General features: G+C 38.1%; 1 pseudogene; it reads right to left on the bottom strand.

The window, feature by feature from the left end:
• LOC136114541 (rapamycin-insensitive companion of mTOR-like) overlaps positions 1 to 14,774 on the bottom strand; it is a 96,218-nt pseudogene that overhangs the window by 39,140 nt on the left and 42,304 nt on the right.

Here is a 14,774-nt window from a genome sequence, read left to right as displayed (position 1 = left end):
CTTGGACACCCACAAGTCTATGGGGCCAGATGGCATCCACCCAAGGGTTCTGAGGGAGTTGGCTGAGCTGCTCACCAAGCCACTCTCAAATATTTATCAGCAGTCTAGGTTAACTGAGGAGGTTCCAGCTGAGTGGAGGTTAGCAAATCATAGAACAGCTTGGGTTGGAAGGGACCTTAAAAGGTCATCTAGTCCAACCCCCCTGCAATGAGCAGGGACCCCCTACATCCAGAAGGAGGATCTGGGGAACTACAGGTCTGTCAGTCTGACCTCAGTGCCAGGAAAGATTATAGAGATCATTATCTTGAGTGCCATCATGTGGCACATACAGGACAACCAAGAGATCAGGCCCAGTCAGCATGGGTTTATGAAAGGCAAGCACTGCTTGACCAATCTGATCTCCTATGACAAGGCGACCCGCTTAATGGATGAGGGAAAGGCTGCAGATATTGTGTACCTAGAATTTAGTGAAGCCTTTGACGCTGTTTCCCACAGCATTCTCCTGGAGAAAATGACTGCTCATGGATCGTATGAGTGTACTCTTTGCTGGGTAAAAGACTGGCTGGATGATCAGGTCCAAAGAGTTGTGGTGAATGGAGTTAAATCCAGTTGGTGGCCAGTTACGAGTGGTGTTCCCCAGGGCTCAGTATTGGGACCAGTTCTCTTTAATATATTTATAAATGATCTGGATGAGGGGATTGAGCACAGGTGACACAAAGTTAGGTGAGCGTGTTGATCTGCTTGAGGGTAGGAAGGCCATACAGAAGGATTTGGACAGGCTGGATCAATGGGCTGAGGGCAACTGTATGAAGTTCAACAGGGCTAAGTGCCAGGTCCTGCACTGGGATCGCAACAATTCCGTGCAATGCTACAGGCTTGGGGAAGAGTGGCTGGAAAGCTGCCTGGTGGAAAAAGACCTGAGCGTGTTGATCAAAAGCTGGCTGAATATGAGCTAGCAGTGTACCCAGGTGGCCAAAAGGCCAAACTAGTGTGACCAGCAGGACTAGAGAAGTGATTGTCCTCCTGTACTTGGCACTGGTGAGGCCACAACTCTAACACTGTGTTCAGTTTTGGGCCCCTCACTACAAGAAATACATTGAGGTGCTGGAACAAGTTCAAAGAAGGGCAACAAAACCCTTTTAGAGAACAAGTCTTATGAGGAGTGGCTGAGGGATCTGGGGTTGTTTAGCCTTGAGAAAAGGAGGCTGAGGGGAGACCTCATTGCTGTCTACAACTACCTGAAAGGAAGTTGTAGCATAGAGGGTGTCCATCTCTTTTGCCAAGTAGCGAGCGACAGGACGAGAGGAAACGGTATCAAGTTGGATATTAGGAAAAACTTCTGCACAGAAAGGGTTGTCAAGCATTGCAACAGGCTGCCCAGGGAAGTCACCATCCCGGGAAGTGTTTAAAAGGTTTTTAGGGACATGGTTTAGAGATGGACTTGACAGTGCTAGGTTAACAGTTGGACTCAATGATCTTAAAGGTCTTTTCCAATGAAAACAATTCTATGATTCTGTGATTGCAAATGCAGACTCTCACTCAAACTTTCTGAAACCATGGTGAGCAGTATAGCTTGAATTTTGCACTGCAGGAATAAATATTCAGGAAAGAGCTTCCTCCTGTCAATTCTTAGTAAAAAAAATAAACACATTTCTGTTTTAAAAGAACACAAAGTTCTGTCTGAAGGTAGATATGTCAAGTATTAAGAAAGCATAAGTAAGGCACTGCCTTTAGTTAAAGAAGTGAGAGTAAACTGCTATCCCAGCTCCAAACGCAGGACCAATTATAAAGGAAATCTGAGGGCTTCTTTAAATTTTGTCAAATGAAGTGTATTTTATTCTGGGTTGTTAGCAATAAATATATAATATATATTAGCAGACACATTTATATGTGAATGTATATAAATAGGTGTATATTTAAGTGCGTATATATGTATGGATATACACATACCTGTTGTTAGGGAATAGACACACCTGAGTCTCTGCTGTGGGAAACCTAGGGAAAAGGAACTCCCTAATACTGTGTATATACACACTGCTTTAGTTGTATCTCTATGAAATGAAGGGATCTATATAAAAAATATCTTGAATTTCACTAACAGCCATAAGATCATCACAAAAACACTAATGGTAAAAGAAAAACAAAATCAACTTATGGAACGACAGAGAAATTAGAGAGATTTGGGGGTTAATTAGAAGGGGTGTATTAGAAGGGGGGTGGTTAGTAGGTCAAGAGAGGTTCTCCTCCCCCTCTACTCTGCCCTGGTGAGACCACACCTGGAATATTGTATCTAGTTCTGGGCCCCTCAGTTCCAGAAGGACAAGGAACTGCTGGAGAAAGTCCAGCGCAGAGCTTAAGGGAGTGGAGCATCTCCTTTATGAGGAAATGCTGAGGGAGCTGGGTCTCTTTAGCCTGGAGGAGACTGAGGGGTGACCTCATTAATATTTATCAATACCTAAAGGGTGAGTGTCACGAGGATGGAGCCAGGCTCTTCTCAGTGACAATCAATGATAGGACAAGGGGCAATGGGTTCAAACTGAACACAGGAGGTTCCACTTAAATATGAGAAGAAACTTCTTCACAGTGAGGGTGACAGAGCCTGGAACAGGCTACCCAGGGGGGTTGTGGAGTCTCCTTCTCTGGAGACATTCAAAACCCACCTGGACACCTTCCTGTGTAACTACATCTAGGTGTTCCTGCTCCGGTGGGGGGATTGGACTAGATGATCTTTCGAGGTCCCTTCCAATCCCTAACATTCTGTGATACTGTAATTAGTTATAAACAAGAACAACAGCATTTTAAAGCTATTAAACATCTAACCTACAATTCTTTAGAAAGGATCAACCAACTGTACAAGTTTTACAGTAACTCAATCCTTTGCTGACATCAAACACTAATGTATGAAATATGAAAGAGGTAGTACTTTAAAGTTTAAAATGAAATAGGGCATTTGTAAAGCTGATATGATTCTTGTTTAGGGAGTAAACATATGAAGTATCTGTGCATAGAAAAGAAACCACTAAAGCTTAAGGATCTGTTTATTCAAAGCAAATATTGTAAACTAATTATCTAAATTTTCATTTTTACTGCTCATCTATAGATTAAGTTTTAGAAATGTGACACATCAAGGAATAGTTTATTGCAACATTAAACCACATTTTTAAAAAATTTCTTTCTTCAAATGAAGTCTATGTATTTTTACATACCTGTGCAATTGTTCTTCTTTATAGTTCCTTAGATTTACATTTGGCCACTAGAAAAAAAACAAGCAAATATAGCATTATATGAAACTTGTATATCAGTCCTTGATTAGTCACTAAAATTTACTCATTTCTGTTACAGTTCTATTCACCTAATAATTAGAAGTGTAAGCTTTCTTGCCTCGCATGTCACCTATAAAAAATCCCCTATTTTTATTGAGAAGTCCACATTCTTCCTCCAAGAACTGTTATATTTTCTAGAGAAGGACAGGAAATATTGAAAGCATTCTATGTGTACAAGTCCATAATTCCAATGAAAACAGCAAACTATGACATGCTAATGAAAAATAAACAATTTTGCTCAGTTCCTTCTCTGCAAATAGCAAACAAATTTTGATGCACATAACAGGGAAATTGGGTTTGTTGTCGTCGTTTTCACTATGAATACAATTTGTTTTAAAAATAATTATTACTCTGATACCTAAAATCAGCAATTAGTAATAAAATAAGTTAATAAGAATAAGGTTCACAGATGTTAGGTTTTAGGCACTTGTTAGGCATTAAGTCACAAGAATGGTATTTGTTAAGATAAGCAGGAGAAGGATAGGAGGCAATGCCCTTGCTCTCAGAAGATAAGGTGGCAACACCAGCTTGAGACCAGCTTGAGACCAGTTACTACCTCTGTGGTTTCGAGACGAATAACAAAGGGACTGTGCCTGCCCAGAACCTGGGGTCAAGCAGCAGACAGTTTGAGAAAGACTTCTTACTTCATCCCAGGACCCCCGAAAGACCACTGACATATTGAACTGCGCATGTGTAAGGGACATTTACATATGCTAAGTAGTTCCAAGAAATGTAATGCATGTGCAAAGAATTTCTAAGAAGTGTAATGAATATGTATGATCTGTGTGGATATAACCTGTGTCTGGGAATTGTTCAGGGCCCCCACTAGGAGCAAAACAATTCCTGTGGGAGCCGATGCGTCAATTAAGGGTGCTTGCTTCTAAAATTGTAAATTAATTTGGTTTTAGAAGTTTCTTCAATTAGCTGATTTACAGTATCAACTCTGTTATAGCTCACTTAAATACTGCTTATTAAAATTGTATTTAAACTCCTCCATTGATACTTTTAAGATGTTTTAAAAAGGATCACACAAAGCCATAATACTCTCTTCTGCACTCATCCTTTCTTCATATTATATTTTCCTCTGTTTTTACAGCCATCTGTTGTCTCTATGGCTTTAGATTTATTTTTGTTGCTACTAGTATCTTCTTGGAAAGGATGGAAAAAAGTGCATCAAACATTTTTCTTTCCTACCTAAGTGATACAGTTCTACATTTCCAATTGGTATACACTAGTATTAAGACATATAGTGTACTAGTTAACAATTAGTGAAACTGACTACACTAGTAACATTGAACCCACAATGTCAGATTAAGTATGAAGCTCTACTGTTAACACAGACTCATTTTCTCCATTCTGACCACTGCCACTTTTGCTGCTCTTTTAGTATCACAGTATCACAGTATGTTTGGGATTGGAAGGGACCTCAAAAGATCATCTAGTCCAATCCCCCTGCTGGAGCAGGAACGCCTAGGTGAGGTCGCACAGGAATGTGTCCAGGCGGGCTTTGAATGTCTCCAGGGAAGGAGACTCCACAACCTCCCTGGGTAGCCTGTTCCAGTGCTCTGTTACCCTCACTGAGAAGAAGTTCTTTCTCAAATTTAAGTGGAACCTCTTGTGTTCCAGCTTGATCCCATTGCCCCTTGTCCTATCATTGTTTGCCACTGAGAAGAGCCTGACTCCGTCCTCGTGGCACTCACCCTTTATATATTTATAAACATTAATAAGGTCACCCCTCAGTCTCCTCTTCTCCAAACTAAAGAGCCCCAGCTCCCTCAGCCTTTCTTCATAAGGGAGATGCTCCACTCCCTTAATCATCTTTGTTGCCCTACGCTGGACCCTCTCCAGCAGTTCCCTGTCCTTCTTGAACTGAGGGGCCCAGAACTGGACACAATATTCCAGATGGGGTCTCACCAGGGCGGAGTAGAGGGGAAGGAGGACCTCTCTCGATCTACTGACCACCCCCTTGTAATACACCCAAGGATGCCATTAGCCTTCCTGGCCACAAGGGCAGCTGAGCAAGTAAAAAAAGGCAGTAAGGGACCATATGAAATGCAAGTAGTGAGGTGGTAGGAAAGTTGATGCTCCACAGCCATGAGGTTGCAACTGAGATGGGAGAGAGGTGAGTAGCTACATGACATGGTGAGGTCCAAACACTGGAATCTGGATCATAATGATTCAGGGACTAAAGATGGACCACTCTGATAAACTGCACATCAGTGTAAAAGAACATTAACAGGAACGGAAGTGGTTAGAATTTATCCAGAAAATGCAGTAACTTTTCATTCTGAAAGACAGAAATCTCTGATTTTGAGACATTCAGAACTGTTCGACAGGACACTAGAAAATAAACTGCAGGGGAGGTCTGAGATAGCAGGTAAAGTGACAACTTGACCTAAATTTCAGGGGAGAAAAACCAAAACACCTCCCCCCCTCCCCCCAAAACACAAACCAACAACAACAACCCCCCCAAAACTCCAAACAAACAGCAACAAAAAAACCCAAAAACAAACAACCCACAAAACAACAAGAAAAACCCACAAAAAACTTAGCTGTCAACTACATAAAACTTCCATTGTCAAAGTACTACACAGACTAATTTAAAAGTGAGATTCCAAAGAATGGTTTCTTGATAATATCTTTAATACTGAATCAAAGGTAAAAACATCTATATAATTAATAATCATATATATCTAGTAGTCTAGTTGTGTTAGAATAAAAAGTCTGTAAACAGTGGAATTCGGTGGAGCAAAGCTACTGTCATCCATCTATTCAGGTCTTTATACCAGACAGATTATTACTCTCTCAAGTTTATCAGTCCCTGAAAAAATGCACAGAAATATTTAGGGGGACTTTTTTTTTTTTGGCGGGGGGTGGTGAGGGTGTTGGGTTATTTTTCTTAATATAATCTTGATTACATCTGTCACTATTAATCCAGTTTTGTACTTTTGCCATCTTTATAACAACATAGTAAAGATGACAGTAAGAATACATTAGAAAATGTTACTTGGGGGTAACAATGGAAGGATGGCTTTGATGCACAGAATGACAGGAGCTATTTTGGCTCTAAGACTATATCAAGTATTCAGTCAGAAAGTTTTCTTACTCAAAGAAAGTAAATCCTCTGCTTAAAAAAAAGGTGGTCCCTTAAAAACTGTACATTATATTTAAGGCAATGCCCTCCCTGTCAGAGATATTTCCTGTATTTTGTGAAAACAAATTCATTTTGTAATGAACTTGATTCTATGGGACTATTTGTATTTGTTCAAAACATATAATAAGACTGCATACTACTGAAGTTTTCATATGTGGCTCAGTCTAAGCACCTGAAACTTGATCTATAATCCACCTTCAGCCTTAACCTTCAGCACGTTATATATTAAACAGACAAAAAAATCTGCTATGAAACTGAACAAGGTAGTATCCCTATGTAGTTCAGACTGAAGTCTAAAGTATTAGCAACTTTAAAGTCACTATATCTCATTCTGTAAAGTCTATTTCTATACAAATAAAGTTATATAAAATTCAATATATGCTTATTAAGAAACTTGTGAATTTAACAGTAGTGTATTTTTGTATATAGTTTAAGGGATGCATACAAAGAGACTATATCAGCACTGATTAGACCCATGAGATTCTAATTTTCTGAGATAAAACAGATTATGGGATATATAGCATGGAATTGATATTAGAAAGCCAAAGTTCACATGTGAAATGGAGACTTTTTTTAAAAAAAAAAAATTATTTTCATAAAAATATTATCACGCTCTTTGTATGCTCACCTTCAGTATGGTCCCTATCAGATTCCAGTTCCACTCAAGGTTCTCTTTATGATTGAGAACTTGGCTGTCTCGAAGATTCACTACAAGTGCTTCTTCTGTATCCTGGAATACAGACATAAAAAACTACAGTAAGCTTCCTTGCATCATATCTTGTCACATTATATACTTACTGTTCATATAATAATTGTTAAAAGGACTATGCTCCACAGTATTTTGCATTTGCAAGTAAATTGCATGGTTATAGTACTGCATTAAAAATCTATTAGTAAAAGATCATAATTGGGACTAAAAAGCATTACAAATTATTGGAATTTCACTCCTCAATTTCTATAAATATAGTATCCACATGTAGTTAGAAGACAAATTAAATGAAAAAAAAATCTACAAAGAAATCACATAAATGGCTCTGAATTAAATGAGAGAGTGAAGCTTAGGGGGTAGGATCTAAGTCTCCAAAATACAAAATCAAATTTAGTTTTGAAAAACCAATGATGGTAATAACTTTAAAATAAAGATGTCTTTCTGCAGGTACTGATCCCTTTTTTGGTGGGCTGAGATTGCTTTCTGAATAATATGATCTAAATGGAGGCTGTAAGGTTTAGGTCCTCTTTTCTTCATCTCACGAAAACGTTTTAAGCAGTTGAGTGCAGCACTTGCTCATCTAGTAGAAAAAAAAACAAAACAAAACACTTTAATCAGTATTTGACAATTGTTATTTAACTAAAGAACACCACGGCTATATCTTGAGTTAAATAAAGTTCAAGAAAGAATTCACCAACAATTCCAAAGCTAATAAAAAGAAAATAATTTTCTTTTTATGTATTCATTCTTCCATATCCCTCAGTCTTGTACTGAAATTATGCAGAAAGTTATCTTTCAGAATTTCTAGTACTGAAGAATGAGCCTTACTGATAACTTTTCTTCTACTCTGCAATTAGTGGTACCTTTTAGAGTTCACAAAAGATATTGCAAATTTTAAAGCTGATTAAGTATTGCGAGATGTCACAGTAGATCAGCGTTTTACAGCGAAATTGGGATGGCTAACTTCAACTTTGACTAACAAAGTATTTCTTGTAAATTCTCTTACAATCCTCAGAGTGTGGGAGGAATATCAGTATATTTCCTGCTCCTTATATCTAAAAAGCTCAGCAACAGTAGGTAAGAAATTTTCCAAGACAGGAAATAATAGAAATGATATTTGACATGGGCAGAAACAATTAACTGCAAAATAATGGTAGCAGAAAAAATATTTGCTGAGCAAATAAAATAAGGAAATCTAAAAAAATGAGGAAGTAAGTCTACCTTTCTTCCCCATGCACAAAACCTCTCATAGCATAGGAGAGTGGGTTTTTTGTATTCTCTTCAAACAAAGACCTGCGAATTTGGTTGCCTGCCTAAATTACATAAATTTAATCTGTAACAAGGTTTACAGTTTTTCACAGTATGAAACAATGCAGAGTATTTTCAGAGTACGAAACAACCAAAACCAAGATCCCCAAATATAACAAATATTACATCTACAAAATCAGTTTCTTCCAATAAATTCAGGACTTCTTACTACTCTATCAGGTATGTCCACAAATGTCAAAAAGCAAAAAAAAATGCAAGTAAACCACAAACATATCCCTTCTTCATCCTTCCTCTCCTCCCACAGCTTTGACCACGTGGAATACCCTGTGAAGGTAAAGGAGTTTCAGATATGCCTTTTAAAAAAAAAAACTGTGTTTTCACATATCAATATCTTCTAGTGACAGATAAGAAAGCTTCAAAACTAAAAAGCAGAAGAGCATTAAGTTTCTAGGAAGCACTCTACAAGCAGCATTTATCATTTCACAGTAGCAGTTTGAAAAGATTCTCTAATTTATCCCTGACAACACAACGAAAGACAAAATGCAAAGTTATACATTTATCAGAATACTCACCTGAAAAAAACAGATCAGGAATGGCAAGAGTAATGAACAAAAACATTTCTTATAAATTACTACCAGAAAAAAACCCCAACACGCTCAGTTTAAATGGTCTTCTACAATGATATGCAAGTAAGATCACTGAGTTACAGAAACATATTTTAAAGACACTGGAATCTATCAAACTATTTGACTTATTTCCGTAAGAGGTTTAAATTGTGTGAAGTACCCAAGAGACAGTATTTTATAACAGAGCACTTCTGAAGTTAAATTGCAAGATTAGTAGATTAGTAGAGAAATTCTAAAAATTAAGGAAAACAGAATTTAAAAGTGCACAGATTTTTAAAATTTCAAAATTTGTGTATTTCTCATTCAAAGAGGAATATAAAGCTTCCATAAAAATTTGTTTCAAGTCAGATGCCTAAATATACCTCATTTGATTACCATGAGTGCCAAACAGTTCCTTATGCTGCTTAACATGCCACACCAGAATGCTGCACATTTTTAAAATTTCTTATATTTAAATGGATATGAAATTAACTAAAAAAACTATCAGTGCAAACTTCAAACAAATGCACCAGAAAGTTTTAACATAATTACAATTGTTACAGTCACCATTTTCTTCTGAAGAAAAAAAGGTTAAAAAAACTCAGTGCCATGCCAATATTACACTTTTTGCTCTTGTTCACACTAATAATGATTCACTGATTTGGTCCATTATTATTTAATTAGCTATAGATAAACAGCAAAAGGAAAAAACAAAACAAAACAAACCCCATAAAACAAAAACAAAACAAAAAACCACAATCAAACAAAAAAAAAAAACCCTACGAAACAAAAACCCCCCACACATGATACAGGTTTCTTTTAGTTTGGAAAGCTTAACTGTACAAAATGCCAGAAAAGAAGTGTGAAACAATGGAGAGGCCAAAACCACAGAATATGTCTCAGATGGTGCTTGGTCAAACAGTGCCTTAGAGTTCAGTTAAGAAAAATTCTGTGTGAAAAAAATCTTACAATCTATGCAGAAGTGTTCTGATATCTACTATCAAAACTTTCTTTCCAAATTTCTAAATTGTTACTGTAAATAAATCACACTTTTGGAATCATGCACTGAAAACTTTTTCCCTAGTAAGTGTCAGAGAGAATTTCTATATTCCACTTTTCTTTCAAAGAAAGACAGCAGTGGTTTCAGTCATTAGAAAACTCGTAATATAGATTTTCACTCAACTGCAGAGGAAAAAGGAGATATACATATTTTTGCTTTTAAGTGTAACTTAGAGTTCTTACAGTCTCTTCTCTTTCATGTCAAAAGATGCTGCCATATTCATTAGTGTTGGTAAACAGTGCAGGTGATGGCGATGAGAATGAGGAAGGATTGTGTTTGCCTAAACAACAACAAAAGACTAGGTTAGAATAACTTATTACAACATTTTCAGCTATCTCTTTAGGATCAACATTTGAAGAATCTACCACTTTTCACAAGACTTTAACAAATGCATGATAACAAAACTACTTTTTGCATAATGTCAGAGCAATAATTACACATACCATTTTGAATATTTGATCTAATTAATCAATCTGAAATACAATTGAAAATAACTCAAGAGAATTTTAGGACTAAGAGCCTTCTCTCTGAGTCTTCTCATTTGTATTTTTTGCATTGGTGGTTTTTAAAGTTGTAAAAAGTAAAAACATGCAAAGCATCAGATGTCCTTATGTCATCTGTATAAAAGTACTAAAAACCCTAAAATCAGAAACACAATTTAAGCTAATAATGTTCATTCAGTACTTTTGACTACCAATTATTCTGCACACACACACACAAAAAAAAAACTTATAAAAAACATAACTTCATAAGTTACTGGACATTTAACGGCTTTTATTTTGGGAAACATTTGTATTTTGGAAAACAATTTGGGTAGTTGTGCAAATACCTTTGAAAAATAAAGAACAATGAAGATAAATAAATTCCTCCAAAGTCTTAAAATAAGAGTACAAATATTTGTTCAATATTTTAATAAACAGTCATCTCAGACTAGGGAATCATTTCTAGAAAACCAAAAAATACCTGTGCTTTGCAGCATACTCAAACATCAGTGCATCTAATCACTCCCATTCAAAAGTATTCCAGAAATCATGAAAAATGGCATACGTTAACACAGATTCCTCTAAGATTCCTCTAAGTTTAAATCCACAGATTTAAACTACATGACTGACTGAACACTAAAAAAAAATACACCAATTTTTTAAAGAAAAAAAAATCACCAAAGAAACTAAAGAAAAGATTTGTTGTGGTTGTGACCCATGCTGCTGAGCTGTTGTAAATCACTGTAGTGATAAGCAATCCTATACCTGAAGACTGTGGTCTTGTTTTTTTAAGCATTAAGGACAAGCTAATCCCGCACCACTGAAATGAGTCTACAGTCTTAAGATGCAGACTATATCTGATAACTCATATTCAAATTTTTGTAAGATAAAGTTGTATTTCATAATCTTACTGTCTCTTATAAAGCAGTTCATTTGGAAAAAAAAAAAAGATTAAAAAAAAAAAAAACAACAAAAAACAAACCACAAGAAAACTGATCAAAAAGTGCTCTGCTGCATATGCTGCTTGCCATCAAGAAAGGCCATGAAAAGAAAGAACTGTTTTGCAAGAACGGTAAATCATATAACTTCACATAGGACTAACAGTTTCTCAGCAGGCTGAAAGGTAGCACTGGAGTGTATATGAAAACAATATCATCTCTATACCAAAATAATTTAGGTTAAGTTCTGCTCTTTAAGTAGGTTTCTTTTGGTTGATTGGTTGGTTTTGGTCTGGAGTAGGCTAAAGCAACTTGAGCAGGACAAATACAGTAGTGATGGATGGTTATAGGCTCTTCAGGAGGGACTGTCAGAGCAGACAAGGTGGGGGAGTGGTGCTGTATATAAGGGAGGGGTTGGACTGTATGGTGCTTGCAGTTGGTGACAACACAGTTGAAACCCTCTGTGTAAGGATGAAGGGGAAAGCAAATAAAACAGATGTTGTCGTGGGAGTCTACTACTGACCACCCAGCCAGAACAATGACACTGATGAATTATTCTACGAGGAATTAAGGGATATCTCTAGATCTGCTGCCCTTGTCCTTATGGATGGATCTTAACTTCCCGGATGTCAACTGGGAATATCATACAGCAGACACAAACAGGTCCAGGAAACTCCTGAAGCACACTGAAGATAACTTCTTGTTGCAAGTACTAATGGAGGCGAATAGGAAAGGTGCCCTGCTAGTCACTCTCTGCAAACAAAGAGGGGCTTGTGGGCAAAGTGGTGATTGGTGACTGTCATGGTCACAGTAGTCAAGTTTCAAATCGTTGGCGATAGGAGAAAAACTGCCAGCAAAACTTCAACCCTGGATATGGGGAAAGCAGACTTCAGGCTGCTGAAGGAGCTAGTTAGTAAGGTCCCCTGGGAATCTCCTGTTGAAGGTATTGATGTCCATAAATGCTGGGAAGAAAGAACAGGTTGGCTGAGCTGGGACCTTCTTCTACAACTCAGGAAGAAAAGGAAGGTGTACGATCACTGGAAGCAAGGACAGGTGACACAGGAAGACTACAGAGATGCTGTTCATCACTGTAGGGAGAAAATTTGTGCAGCCAAAGTTCGATTAGAGTTCAAGCTGGCCAGCGCTGTGAAGGACAAAAAAAAGGTCTTTTTAAAATATGTTAATAGCAAAACGAGTATCAGAGATAGCATTGGTCCATTACTTGATTAGGTCAGTCACCTCACAAATAGGGATGTAGACAAAGCAGAGACATTTATTGCCTTCTTTGCCCCTGTCTTTAACACTGATGATGGGCCCTGGGAACCCCAGAGACCCATGCTGGAAGACCACAACTAGGGGGATGATAAATTCCCAGCCAACCCTGAATTTGTTCAAGACTTGCTGCTCCATCTGGATGCACATAAGTCTATGGGACCCGATGGGATTCATTTCTGGGTACTGAAAGAGCTGGCCGATGTCATTGCTGGACCTCTCTTCATTGTTTTACAAGGGTCTTGAGAATCTGGAGAGGTCCCAGTCAACTGGAAGCTGGCAAATGCTGTCACAATTTTCCAGAAGGGTAAGAAGGAAGCCCCCAGTAATTGCAGGCCTGTCAGTTTCACTTCAGTGCCTGGTAAAATTATGGAGAAGGGTATTTTGGCAGTTATTGAAAAACACGTGAGAGATAATGCGGTCATAGCCAGCACGGGTTCATATTTAACTAAATTTCCTTTTATGACAAGGTCACCCATCTAGTTGACCAAGGGAAGCCAGTAGATGTGAGGTTTCTGAATTTTAGCAAAGCTTTTGATACTTCCTCTCACAGTATCCTTCTGCACACCACTAGACAAGTCTGTAATACATTGGGTGAGCAATAGGCTGACAGGTCAGGCTCAAAGAATTACAAGTAAATGGGGTTACATCACTCTTGTGGCCAGCCACCAGTGGGGTTCCCCAGGGCTCAGTTTTAGGGCCAGTGCTCTTTAATGCATTTATAAATGATCTGGATGCAGGAGTCGAATGTACATTAAGTCACTTTGCCAATGATACTAAATTAGGAGGAGCTGTGGACTCCCTTGAGGGCAGAGAGAACTTACAGAGAGATCTGGATAGACCAGAGAGCTGGGCAATCACCAATCATATGAAATTTAACAAGAGCAAGTGCCAGATTCTCCACCTGGGATGGGGTAAACCTGGTTATACATACAAACTGGGGAATGCAAGGCTGGAGAGCAGCCCCACGGAAAGAGATCTGGGGGTTTGGGCTGATGGCAAGTTGAATATGACTCAACAGTGTGCCCTGGCAGCCAAAAGGGCCAACCGTGTCCTGGGGTGCATCAAGCACAGCATAGCTAGCTGGTTGAGGGAGGTGATTGTCCCACTCTACAATGCACTGATGCAGCTCCACCTGCTACTGTGTGCAGCTTTGGGTGTCTCAATTTAAGAAGGACTATTAGAGGATGTCCAGAAGAGGGTGACCAAGATGGTGAAAGGCCTTGAGGACAGGACTTACAAGGAGTGGTTGAGGTCATTTGGTTTGTTCAGTTTGGAGAAGGCTGAGGGGTGACCTCGTCAGTCTATAGCTTCCTCAAGGGGGGCAGTGGAGGGGGAGGTGCTGATCTTCTCTCTGGTGACCAGTGATAGGACACGAGGAAATGGAATGAAGCTGCATCAGGGGAATTTCAGACTGAACATCAGGAAAAGGTTCTTCACTGAGAGGGTGGTCAGTCACTGGAACAGGCTCCCCGGGAAAGTGGTCATGGCACCAAGCCTGTCAGAGTTCAAGGAACATTTGGATGACACTCTTAGTCATGTGATTTAGTTTTAGGCAGTCCTGCAAGGAGCAGGGAGATGGACTCGATGATCCTTATGGGTCCCTTCCAACTTGTGATATTCTATAATTGTATGAATAAATTTAAGATTTTAAAATTTAAATTTAAAAAGTCCTATATGCTATAAAATAACCCGTTATTTTGATGAAAAGTGAATGTTCTAAATTTTTAACATTAATTCAAACCTATAATTGGAAATATCTATTTACAATGAGCTACTAATACTATTTATTCTCAGCAAAAAGTCTTACTTACCATGTGCAAAAGTTCTCCTAAAAGGATAGTTGCTCTAACAGATACATGGTCATCACTACTTGTGATCACTTCAACCAGACCCTTCAATAAAGTTAAGAAATTATTGCATTTAACATATAATATCTTCTTTATTGTTTATAGAAAAAAA

The sequence above is a fragment of the Patagioenas fasciata genome, chromosome W (genome assembly GCF_037038585.1).
Source record: "Patagioenas fasciata isolate bPatFas1 chromosome W, bPatFas1.hap1, whole genome shotgun sequence".
Lineage (NCBI taxonomy): Eukaryota > Metazoa > Chordata > Aves > Columbiformes > Columbidae > Patagioenas > Patagioenas fasciata.
The sequence above is the reverse complement of the archived record's forward strand: the minus strand, read 5'-3'. Positions and strand labels throughout refer to the sequence as shown.